Here is a 12,631-nt window from a genome sequence, read left to right as displayed (position 1 = left end):
GTGTTTCAGAACTGCTCTATCAAAAGTTAGGTTCCACTCTGTTAGTTAAATGCACAGAACAGAAAAAGATTCGCAGAATGCTTTTGTGTAGTTTTTATTTGAAGATAGTCCTTTTTCCACTATAGGCGCCTCAGCGCTCCGATTGTCCACTTGCAGTTTCTACAGAAAGAATGTTTCAGAACTGATCAATCAAAAGTAAGGTTCAACTCTGTTAGTTGAATGAACAGAACAGAAAGATGTTTCGCACAATGCTTCTGTGCAGTTTTTATTTGAAGATGTTCCTTTTTCCAGTGTACGCCCCATAGCGCTCGGAATGTCCACTTGCATTTTCTACAGAAAGAGTTTTCAGTACTACTCCATCAAATGTAAGCTACAACTCTGTTAGTTGAATGCAAAGAACACAAAGTAGTTTCACAGAATGCTTCTCTGTAATTTTTATTTGAAGATATTCCTTTTTCCACTATAGGCCTCTTAGCACTCCGAATGTCCACTTGCAGTTTCTACAGAAAGAGTGTTTCAGAACTGCTCAATCAAAAGTAAGGTTCAACTCTGTGAGTTCAATGCACAGAACAGAAAGAAGTTTCATGGAATGCTTCTGTGTAGTTTTTATTTGAAGATATTCCTTTTTCCACTATAGGCCCTTTAGATCTCCGATTGTCTAGGTACAGTTTCTACAGAAAGAGTTTTTCAGAACTGCTCAATCAAAAGTCAGCTTCAGATCTGTTAGTTGAATGCACAGAACAGAAAGAAGTTTCGCAGAATACTTCGGTGTAGTTTTTATTTGAAGTTATTCCTTTTTCCACTGTAGACCCCATAGCGCTCGGAATGTCGACTTGCAGTTTCTACAGAAAGAGTGTTTCAGAACTGCTCTATCAGAAGTTAGGTTCAACTCTGTCAGTTCCATGCACAGAACAGAAAGTAGTTTCGCAGAATGCTTCTGTGTAGTTTTTATTTGAAGGTATTCCTTTTTCCACTTTAGGACCCTTAGCGCTCTGAATGTCCACTTGCAGTTTCTACAGAAAGAGTGTTTCAGAACTGCTCAATCAAAAGTAATGTTCAACTCTGTTAGTTGAATGCACAGAACAGAAAGTAGTTTCGCAGAATGCTTCTGTGTAGTTTTCATTTGAAGATATTCCTTTTTCCACTATAGGCCCCTTACCGCTCGGAATATCCACTTGCAGTTTCTACAGAAAGAGTGTTTCAGAACAGCTCAATCAAAAGTAAGGTTGAACTCTCTTAGTTGAATGCACAGAACACAAAGAAGTTTCGCAGAATGCTTCTGTGTAGTTTTTATTTGAAGATATTCCTTTTTCCACTATAGGAACCTTAGTGTACCAAATGTCCACTTGCAGTTTCTACAGAAAGTGTGTTTCAGAACGGCTCATTCAAAGGTAAGGTTCCAATCTATTAGTTGAATGCACAGAACAGAAAGAAGTTACGCAGAATGTTTCTGTGTACTTTTTATTTGAAGAAGATACTTTTTCCAGTACAGGCCCCTTAGCGCTCCAAATGTCCACTTGCATTTTCTACAGAAAGAGAGTTTCAGAACTGCTCAATGAAAAATAAGCTTCAACTCTGTTAGTTGAATGCAAAGAACAGAAAGTAGTTTCACAGAATGCTTCTATGTAGTTTTTATTAGAATATATACCTTTTTCCACTATAGGCTCCTTAGCGCTCTGAATCTCCACCTGCAGTTTCTACAGAAAGAGTGTTGCAGAACTGCTCAATCAAAAGTAAGGTTCAACTCTGTTAGTTGAATGCACAGAACAGAAAGTAGTTTCGTAGAACGCTTCTGTGTACTTTGTATTTGAAGATATTACTTTTTTCACTAAAGGCCCCTTAGCGATCCGAATATCTAGTTACAGTTTCTGCAGAAAGAGTGTTTCAGCACTGCTCAATCCAAAGTAAGGTTCAACTCTGTTAGTTGAATGCACAGAACAGAAAGATGTTTAGCAGAATGCTTCTGTGTAGTTTTTGTTTGAAGATGTTCCTTTTTCCATTATATGCCCCTTAGCGCTCCGAATGTCCACTTGCATTTTTTACAGAAAGAGTGTTTCAGAACTGGTCAATAAAAAGTAAGCTTCAACTCTGTTAGTTTTATGCAAAGAACACAAAGTAATTTCAGAGAATGCTTCTGTGTAGTTTTTATTTGCAGATATTCCTTTTTCCACTATAGGCCCCTTAGCGCTCTGAATGTCTAGATACAGTTTCTACAGAAAGAGTGTTTCACAACTGCTCAATCAAAAGTAAGGTTCAACTCTGTTAGTTGAATGAACAGAACCTAAAGAAGTTTCACAGAATGCTTCTGTGCAGTTTTTATTTGAAGATGATCCTTTTCCTAGTGTAGGCCCCTTAGCGCTCAGAATGTCCACTTGCATTTTTTACAGAAAGAGTGTTTCAGAACTGCTCAATCAAAAGTAAGCTTCAACTCTGTTAGTTGAATGCATAGAACAGTAAGTGGTTTCACATAATTCTTCTGTGTAGTTTTTATTTGAAGATATTCCTTTTTCCACTTTAGGCCTCTTAGCGCTCCGAATCTCCACCTGCAGTTTCTACAGAAAGAGTGTTTCAGAACTGCTCAATCAAAAGTAAGTTTCAACTCTGTTAGTGGAATGCACAAAACAGAAAGTAGTTTCACAGAATGCTTCTGTGTAGTTTTTATTTGAAGATATTAATTTTTCCGATATAGGATCCTTAGCGCTCCGAATATCTACCTACAGTTTTTACAGAAAGACATTTTCAGAACTGCTCAAACAAAAGTAAGCTTCAATTCTTTTAGTTGAATGCACAGAACAGAACGTAGTTTCGCATTATACTTCGGTGTAGTTTTTATTTGAAATTATTCCTTTTTCCACTGTAGGCCCCATAGCGCTCGGAATGACCACTTGCAGTTTCCACAGAAAGAGTGTTTCAGAACTGCTCAATCAAAAGAAATGTTCAACTCTGCTAGTTGAATGCACAGAACAGAAAGAAGTTTCGCAGAATACTTCGGTGTAGTTTTAGATGAAGTTATTCCTTTTTCCACAGTAGGCCCCTTAGCGCGCGGAATGTCCACTTGCAGTTTCTACAGAAACAGTGTTTCGGAACTACTCTATAAAAAGTTAGGTTGAACTATGTTAGTCAAATGCACAGAACAGAAAAAAATTCGCAGAATACTTCTGTGTAGTTTTTATTTGAAGATAGTCCTTTTTCCACTATAGGCCCCTCAGCGCTCCGAATGTCCACTTGCGGTTTCTACAGAAAGAGTATTTCAGAACTGCTCAATCACATGTAAGCTTCAACTCTGTGAGTTGAATGCACAGAACAGAAAGAAGTTTCGTAGAATTCTTCTGTGTACTTTTTATTTGAAGAAGTTACTTTTTCTAGTAAAGGCCCCTTAGCGCTCTGAATGTATACTTGCATTATCTATGGAAAGAGTGTTTCAGAACAGCTCAATCAAAAGTAAGCTTCAACTCTGTTAGTTGAATGCAAAAAACAGAAAGTAGTTTCACAGAATGCCTCTGTGTAGTTATTATTAACAGATATACATTTTTCAAGTATAGGCCTCTTAGCGCTCCGAATCTCCAACTGCAGTTTCTACAGAAAGAGTGTTTCAGAACTGCTCAATCAAAAGTAAGGTTCAACTCTGTTAGTTGAATGCACAGACCAGAAAGAAGTTTCGCAGAACGCATCTGTGTAGTTTTTATTTGAAGATATTTCGTTTTCCACTATAGGCCCCTTAGTGCACCGAATGTCCACTTGCAGTTTCAACAGAAAGAGTGTTTCAGAACTGTTCAATAAAAAGTAATGTTCAATTCTATTAGTTGAATGCACAGAACTGAAAGTAGTTTCGCAGAATGCTTCTGTGTAGTTTTTATTTGAAGATGTTCCTTTTTCCAGTATAGGCCCCTTAGCGCTCCGAATGTCCACTTGCATTTTCTACAGAAAGAGTGTTTCAGAGCTGCTCAATCAAAAGTAAGCTTCAACTCTGTTAGTTGAATCCAAGGAACAGAAAGATGTTTCACAGAATGCTTCTGTGTAGTTTTTATTTGAAGATACTCCTTTTTTCACTATAGGCCCCTTAGCGCACCAAATGTCCACTTGCAGTTTCTACAGAAAGAGTGTTTCAGAACTGCTCAATCAAAAGTAAGGTTCAACTCTATTAGTTGAATACACAGAACAGAAAGAAGTTTTGCATAATGCTTCTGGGTAATTTTTATTTGAAGAAGTTACTTTTTCCACTAAAGGCCCCTTAACGCTCCGAATGTCCACTTGCATTTTCTACAGTGAGAGTGTTTCAGAAATGCTCAATCTAAACTAAGCTTCAACTCTGTTAGTTGAATGCAAAGAACAGAAAGCAGTTTCACAGAATGCTTCTGTGTAGTTATTATTAGAAGATATATCTTTTTCCACTATAGGCCTCTTAGCGCTCCGAATCTCCACCTGCACTTTCTACAAAAAGAGTGTTTCAGAACTGCTCAATCAAAAGTAAGTTTCAACTCTGTTAGTTGAATGCACAGAACAGAAAGAAGTTTCAGAGAATACTTCGGTGTAGTTTTAGTTGAAGTTATCCCTTTTTCCACTGTAGGCCCCTTAGCGCGTGGAATGTCCACTTGCATTTTCTACAGAAAGAGTGTTTCAGAACTGCTCTATCAAAAGTTAGGTTCCACTCTGTTAGTTAAATGCACAGAACAGAAAAAGATTCGCAGAATGCTTTTGTGTAGTTTTTATTTGAAGATAGTCCTTTTTCCACTATAGGCGCCTCAGCGCTCCGATTGTCCACTTGCAGTTTCTACAGAAAGAATGTTTCAGAACTGATCAATCAAAAGTAAGGTTCAACTCTGTTAGTTGAATGAACAGAACAGAAAGATGTTTCGCACAATGCTTCTGTGCAGTTTTTATTTGAAGATGTTCCTTTTTCCAGTGTACGCCCCATAGCGCTCGGAATGTCCACTTGCATTTTCTACAGAAAGAGTTTTCAGTACTACTCCATCAAATGTAAGCTACAACTCTGTTAGTTGAATGCAAAGAACACAAAGTAGTTTCACAGAATGCTTCTCTGTAATTTTTATTTGAAGATATTCCTTTTTCCACTATAGGCCTCTTAGCACTCCGAATGTCCACTTGCAGTTTCTACAGAAAGAGTGTTTCAGAACTGCTCAATCAAAAGTAAGGTTCAACTCTGTGAGTTCAATGCACAGAACAGAAAGAAGTTTCATGGAATGCTTCTGTGTAGTTTTTATTTGAAGATATTCCTTTTTCCACTATAGGCCCTTTAGATCTCCGATTGTCTAGGTACAGTTTCTACAGAAAGAGTTTTTCAGAACTGCTCAATCAAAAGTCAGCTTCAGATCTGTTAGTTGAATGCACAGAACAGAAAGAAGTTTCGCAGAATACTTCGGTGTAGTTTTTATTTGAAGTTATTCCTTTTTCCACTGTAGACCCCATAGCGCTCGGAATGTCGACTTGCAGTTTCTACAGAAAGAGTGTTTCAGAACTGCTCTATCAGAAGTTAGGTTCAACTCTGTCAGTTCCATGCACAGAACAGAAAGTAGTTTCGCAGAATGCTTCTGTGTAGTTTTTATTTGAAGGTATTCCTTTTTCCACTTTAGGACCCTTAGCGCTCTGAATGTCCACTTGCAGTTTCTACAGAAAGAGTGTTTCAGAACTGCTCAATCAAAAGTAATGTTCAACTCTGTTAGTTGAATGCACAGAACAGAAAGTAGTTTCGCAGAATGCTTCTGTGTAGTTTTCATTTGAAGATATTCCTTTTTCCACTATAGGCCCCTTACCGCTCGGAATATCCACTTGCAGTTTCTACAGAAAGAGTGTTTCAGAACAGCTCAATCAAAAGTAAGGTTGAACTCTCTTAGTTGAATGCACAGAACACAAAGAAGTTTCGCAGAATGCTTCTGTGTAGTTTTTATTTGAAGATATTCCTTTTTCCACTATAGGAACCTTAGTGTACCAAATGTCCACTTGCAGTTTGTACAGAAAGTGTGTTTCAGAACGGCTCATTCAAAGGTAAGGTTCCAATCTATTAGTTGAATGCACAGAACAGAAAGAAGTTACGCAGAATGTTTCTGTGTACTTTTTATTTGAAGAAGATACTTTTTCCAGTACAGGCCCCTTAGCGCTCCAAATGTCCACTTGCATTTTCTACAGAAAGAGAGTTTCAGAACTGCTCAATGAAAAATAAGCTTCAACTCTGTTAGTTGAATGCAAAGAACAGAAAGTAGTTTCACAGAATGCTTCTATGTAGTTTTTATTAGAATATATACCTTTTTCCACTATAGGCTCCTTAGCGCTCTGAATCTCCACCTGCAGTTTCTACAGAAAGAGTGTTGCAGAACTGCTCAATCAAAAGTAAGGTTCAACTCTGTTAGTTGAATGCACAGAACAGAAAGTAGTTTCGTAGAACGCTTCTGTGTACTTTGTATTTGAAGATATTACTTTTTTCACTAAAGGCCCCTTAGCGATCCGAATATCTAGTTACAGTTTCTGCAGAAAGAGTGTTTCAGCACTGCTCAATCCAAAGTAAGGTTCAACTCTGTTAGTTGAATGCACAGAACAGAAAGATGTTTAGCAGAATGCTTCTGTGTAGTTTTTGTTTGAAGATGTTCCTTTTTCCATTATATGCCCCTTAGCGCTCCGAATGTCCACTTGCATTTTTTACAGAAAGAGTGTTTCAGAACTGGTCAATAAAAAGTAAGCTTCAACTCTGTTAGTTTTATGCAAAGAACACAAAGTAATTTCAGAGAATGCTTCTGTGTAGTTTTTATTTGCAGATATTCCTTTTTCCACTATAGGCCCCTTAGCGCTCTGAATGTCTAGATACAGTTTCTACAGAAAGAGTGTTTCACAACTGCTCAATCAAAAGTAAGGTTCAACTCTGTTAGTTGAATGAACAGAACCTAAAGAAGTTTCACAGAATGCTTCTGTGCAGTTTTTATTTGAAGATGATCCTTTTCCTAGTGTAGGCCCCTTAGCGCTCAGAATGTCCACTTGCATTTTTTACAGAAAGAGTGTTTCAGAACTGCTCAATCAAAAGTAAGCTTCAACTCTGTTAGTTGAATGCATAGAACAGTAAGTGGTTTCACATAATTCTTCTGTGTAGTTTTTATTTGAAGATATTCCTTTTTCCACTTTAGGCCTCTTAGCGCTCCGAATCTCCACCTGCAGTTTCTACAGAAAGAGTGTTTCAGAACTGCTCAATCAAAAGTAAGTTTCAACTCTGTTAGTGGAATGCACAAAACAGAAAGTAGTTTCACAGAATGCTTCTGTGTAGTTTTTATTTGAAGATATTAATTTTTCCGATATAGGATCCTTAGCGCTCCGAATATCTACCTACAGTTTTTACAGAAAGACATTTTCAGAACTGCTCAAACAAAAGTAAGCTTCAATTCTTTTAGTTGAATGCACAGAACAGAACGTAGTTTCGCATTATACTTCGGTGTAGTTTTTATTTGAAATTATTCCTTTTTCCACTGTAGGCCCCATAGCGCTCGGAATGACCACTTGCAGTTTCCACAGAAAGAGTGTTTCAGAACTGCTCAATCAAAAGAAATGTTCAACTCTGCTAGTTGAATGCACAGAACAGAAAGAAGTTTCGCAGAATACTTCGGTGTAGTTTTAGATGAAGTTATTCCTTTTTCCACAGTAGGCCCCTTAGCGCGCGGAATGTCCACTTGCAGTTTCTACAGAAACAGTGTTTCGGAACTACTCTATAAAAAGTTAGGTTGAACTATGTTAGTCAAATGCACAGAACAGAAAAAAATTCGCAGAATACTTCTGTGTAGTTTTTATTTGAAGATAGTCCTTTTTCCACTATAGGCCCCTCAGCGCTCCGAATGTCCACTTGCGGTTTCTACAGAAAGAGTATTTCAGAACTGCTCAATCACATGTAAGCTTCAACTCTGTGAGTTGAATGCACAGAACAGAAAGAAGTTTCGTAGAATTCTTCTGTGTACTTTTTATTTGAAGAAGTTACTTTTTCTAGTAAAGGCCCCTTAGCGCTCTGAATGTATACTTGCATTATCTATGGAAAGAGTGTTTCAGAACAGCTCAATCAAAAGTAAGCTTCAACTCTGTTAGTTGAATGCAAAAAACAGAAAGTAGTTTCACAGAATGCCTCTGTGTAGTTATTATTAACAGATATACATTTTTCAAGTATAGGCCTCTTAGCGCTCCGAATCTCCAACTGCAGTTTCTACAGAAAGAGTGTTTCAGAACTGCTCAATCAAAAGTAAGGTTCAACTCTGTTAGTTGAATGCACAGACCAGAAAGAAGTTTCGCAGAACGCATCTGTGTAGTTTTTATTTGAAGATATTTCGTTTTCCACTATAGGCCCCTTAGTGCACCGAATGTCCACTTGCAGTTTCAACAGAAAGAGTGTTTCAGAACTGTTCAATAAAAAGTAATGTTCAATTCTATTAGTTGAATGCACAGAACTGAAAGTAGTTTCGCAGAATGCTTCTGTGTAGTTTTTATTTGAAGATGTTCCTTTTTCCAGTATAGGCCCCTTAGCGCTCCGAATGTCCACTTGCATTTTCTACAGAAAGAGTGTTTCAGAGCTGCTCAATCAAAAGTAAGCTTCAACTCTGTTAGTTGAATCCAAGGAACAGAAAGATGTTTCACAGAATGCTTCTGTGTAGTTTTTATTTGAAGATACTCCTTTTTTCACTATAGGCCCCTTAGCGCACCAAATGTCCACTTGCAGTTTCTACAGAAAGAGTGTTTCAGAACTGCTCAATCAAAAGTAAGGTTCAACTCTATTAGTTGAATACACAGAACAGAAAGAAGTTTTGCATAATGCTTCTGGGTAATTTTTATTTGAAGAAGTTACTTTTTCCACTAAAGGCCCCTTAACGCTCCGAATGTCCACTTGCATTTTCTACAGTGAGAGTGTTTCAGAAATGCTCAATCTAAACTAAGCTTCAACTCTGTTAGTTGAATGCAAAGAACAGAAAGCAGTTTCACAGAATGCTTCTGTGTAGTTATTATTAGAAGATATATCTTTTTCCACTATAGGCCTCTTAGCGCTCCGAATCTCCACCTGCACTTTCTACAAAAAGAGTGTTTCAGAACTGCTCAATCAAAAGTAAGTTTCAACTCTGTTAGTTGAATGCACAGAACAGAAAGAAGTTTCAGAGAATACTTCGGTGTAGTTTTAGTTGAAGTTATCCCTTTTTCCACTGTAGGCCCCTTAGCGCGTGGAATGTCCACTTGCATTTTCTACAGAAAGAGTGTTTCAGAACTGCTCTATCAAAAGTTAGGTTCCACTCTGTTAGTTAAATGCACAGAACAGAAAAAGATTCGCAGAATGCTTTTGTGTAGTTTTTATTTGAAGATAGTCCTTTTTCCACTATAGGCGCCTCAGCGCTCCGATTGTCCACTTGCAGTTTCTACAGAAAGAATGTTTCAGAACTGATCAATCAAAAGTAAGGTTCAACTCTGTTAGTTGAATGAACAGAACAGAAAGATGTTTCGCACAATGCTTCTGTGCAGTTTTTATTTGAAGATGTTCCTTTTTCCAGTGTACGCCCCATAGCGCTCGGAATGTCCACTTGCATTTTCTACAGAAAGAGTTTTCAGTACTACTCCATCAAATGTAAGCTACAACTCTGTTAGTTGAATGCAAAGAACACAAAGTAGTTTCACAGAATGCTTCTCTGTAATTTTTATTTGAAGATATTCCTTTTTCCACTATAGGCCTCTTAGCACTCCGAATGTCCACTTGCAGTTTCTACAGAAAGAGTGTTTCAGAACTGCTCAATCAAAAGTAAGGTTCAACTCTGTGAGTTCAATGCACAGAACAGAAAGAAGTTTCATGGAATGCTTCTGTGTAGTTTTTATTTGAAGATATTCCTTTTTCCACTATAGGCCCTTTAGATCTCCGATTGTCTAGGTACAGTTTCTACAGAAAGAGTTTTTCAGAACTGCTCAATCAAAAGTCAGCTTCAGATCTGTTAGTTGAATGCACAGAACAGAAAGAAGTTTCGCAGAATACTTCGGTGTAGTTTTTATTTGAAGTTATTCCTTTTTCCACTGTAGACCCCATAGCGCTCGGAATGTCGACTTGCAGTTTCTACAGAAAGAGTGTTTCAGAACTGCTCTATCAGAAGTTAGGTTCAACTCTGTCAGTTCCATGCACAGAACAGAAAGTAGTTTCGCAGAATGCTTCTGTGTAGTTTTTATTTGAAGGTATTCCTTTTTCCACTTTAGGACCCTTAGCGCTCTGAATGTCCACTTGCAGTTTCTACAGAAAGAGTGTTTCAGAACTGCTCAATCAAAAGTAATGTTCAACTCTGTTAGTTGAATGCACAGAACAGAAAGTAGTTTCGCAGAATGCTTCTGTGTAGTTTTCATTTGAAGATATTCCTTTTTCCACTATAGGCCCCTTACCGCTCGGAATATCCACTTGCAGTTTCTACAGAAAGAGTGTTTCAGAACAGCTCAATCAAAAGTAAGGTTGAACTCTCTTAGTTGAATGCACAGAACACAAAGAAGTTTCGCAGAATGCTTCTGTGTAGTTTTTATTTGAAGATATTCCTTTTTCCACTATAGGAACCTTAGTGTACCAAATGTCCACTTGCAGTTTCTACAGAAAGTGTGTTTCAGAACGGCTCATTCAAAGGTAAGGTTCCAATCTATTAGTTGAATGCACAGAACAGAAAGAAGTTACGCAGAATGTTTCTGTGTACTTTTTATTTGAAGAAGATACTTTTTCCAGTACAGGCCCCTTAGCGCTCCAAATGTCCACTTGCATTTTCTACAGAAAGAGAGTTTCAGAACTGCTCAATGAAAAATAAGCTTCAACTCTGTTAGTTGAATGCAAAGAACAGAAAGTAGTTTCACAGAATGCTTCTATGTAGTTTTTATTAGAATATATACCTTTTTCCACTATAGGCTCCTTAGCGCTCTGAATCTCCACCTGCAGTTTCTACAGAAAGAGTGTTGCAGAACTGCTCAATCAAAAGTAAGGTTCAACTCTGTTAGTTGAATGCACAGAACAGAAAGTAGTTTCGTAGAACGCTTCTGTGTACTTTGTATTTGAAGATATTACTTTTTTCACTAAAGGCCCCTTAGCGATCCGAATATCTAGTTACAGTTTCTGCAGAAAGAGTGTTTCAGCACTGCTCAATCCAAAGTAAGGTTCAACTCTGTTAGTTGAATGCACAGAACAGAAAGATGTTTAGCAGAATGCTTCTGTGTAGTTTTTGTTTGAAGATGTTCCTTTTTCCATTATATGCCCCTTAGCGCTCCGAATGTCCACTTGCATTTTTTACAGAAAGAGTGTTTCAGAACTGGTCAATAAAAAGTAAGCTTCAACTCTGTTAGTTTTATGCAAAGAACACAAAGTAATTTCAGAGAATGCTTCTGTGTAGTTTTTATTTGCAGATATTCCTTTTTCCACTATAGGCCCCTTAGCGCTCTGAATGTCTAGATACAGTTTCTACAGAAAGAGTGTTTCACAACTGCTCAATCAAAAGTAAGGTTCAACTCTGTTAGTTGAATGAACAGAACCTAAAGAAGTTTCACAGAATGCTTCTGTGCAGTTTTTATTTGAAGATGATCCTTTTTCTAGTGTAGGCCCCTTAGCGCTCAGAATGTCCACTTGCATTTTTTACAGAAAGAGTGTTTCAGAACTGCTCAATCAAAAGTAAGCTTCAACTCTGTTAGTTGAATGCATAGAACAGTAAGTGGTTTCACATAATTCTTCTGTGTAGTTTTTATTTGAAGATATTCCTTTTTCCACTTTAGGCCTCTTAGCGCTCCGAATCTCCACCTGCAGTTTCTACAGAAAGAGTGTTTCAGAACTGCTCAATCAAAAGTAAGTTTCAACTCTGTTAGTGGAATGCACAAAACAGAAAGTAGTTTCACAGAATGCTTCTGTGTAGTTTTTATTTGAAGATATTAATTTTTCCGATATAGGATCCTTAGCGCTCCGAATATCTACCTACAGTTTTTACAGAAAGACATTTTCAGAACTGCTCAAACAAAAGTAAGCTTCAATTCTTTTAGTTGAATGCACAGAACAGAACGTAGTTTCGCATTATACTTCGGTGTAGTTTTTATTTGAAATTATTCCTTTTTCCACTGTAGGCCCCATAGCGCTCGGAATGACCACTTGCAGTTTCCACAGAAAGAGTGTTTCAGAACTGCTCAATCAAAAGAAATGTTCAACTCTGCTAGTTGAATGCACAGAACAGAAAGAAGTTTCGCAGAATACTTCGGTGTAGTTTTAGATGAAGTTATTCCTTTTTCCACAGTAGGCCCCTTAGCGCGCGGAATGTCCACTTGCAGTTTCTACAGAAACAGTGTTTCGGAACTACTCTATAAAAAGTTAGGTTGAACTATGTTAGTCAAATGCACAGAACAGAAAAAAATTCGCAGAATACTTCTGTGTAGTTTTTATTTGAAGATAGTCCTTTTTCCACTATAGGCCCCTCAGCGCTCCGAATGTCCACTTGCGGTTTCTACAGAAAGAGTATTTCAGAACTGCTCAATCACATGTAAGCTTCAACTCTGTGAGTTGAATGCACAGAACAGAAAGAAGTTTCGTAGAATTCTTCTGTGTACTTTTTATTTGAAGAAGTTACTTTTTCTAGTAAAGGCCCCTTAGCGCTCTGAATGTATACTTGCATTATCT

The sequence above is a fragment of the Symphalangus syndactylus genome, chromosome 18 (assembly GCF_028878055.3).
Source record: "Symphalangus syndactylus isolate Jambi chromosome 18, NHGRI_mSymSyn1-v2.1_pri, whole genome shotgun sequence".
In the NCBI taxonomy this organism is placed as follows: domain Eukaryota; kingdom Metazoa; phylum Chordata; class Mammalia; order Primates; family Hylobatidae; genus Symphalangus; species Symphalangus syndactylus.
The sequence above is the reverse complement of the archived record's forward strand: the minus strand, read 5'-3'. Positions refer to the sequence as shown.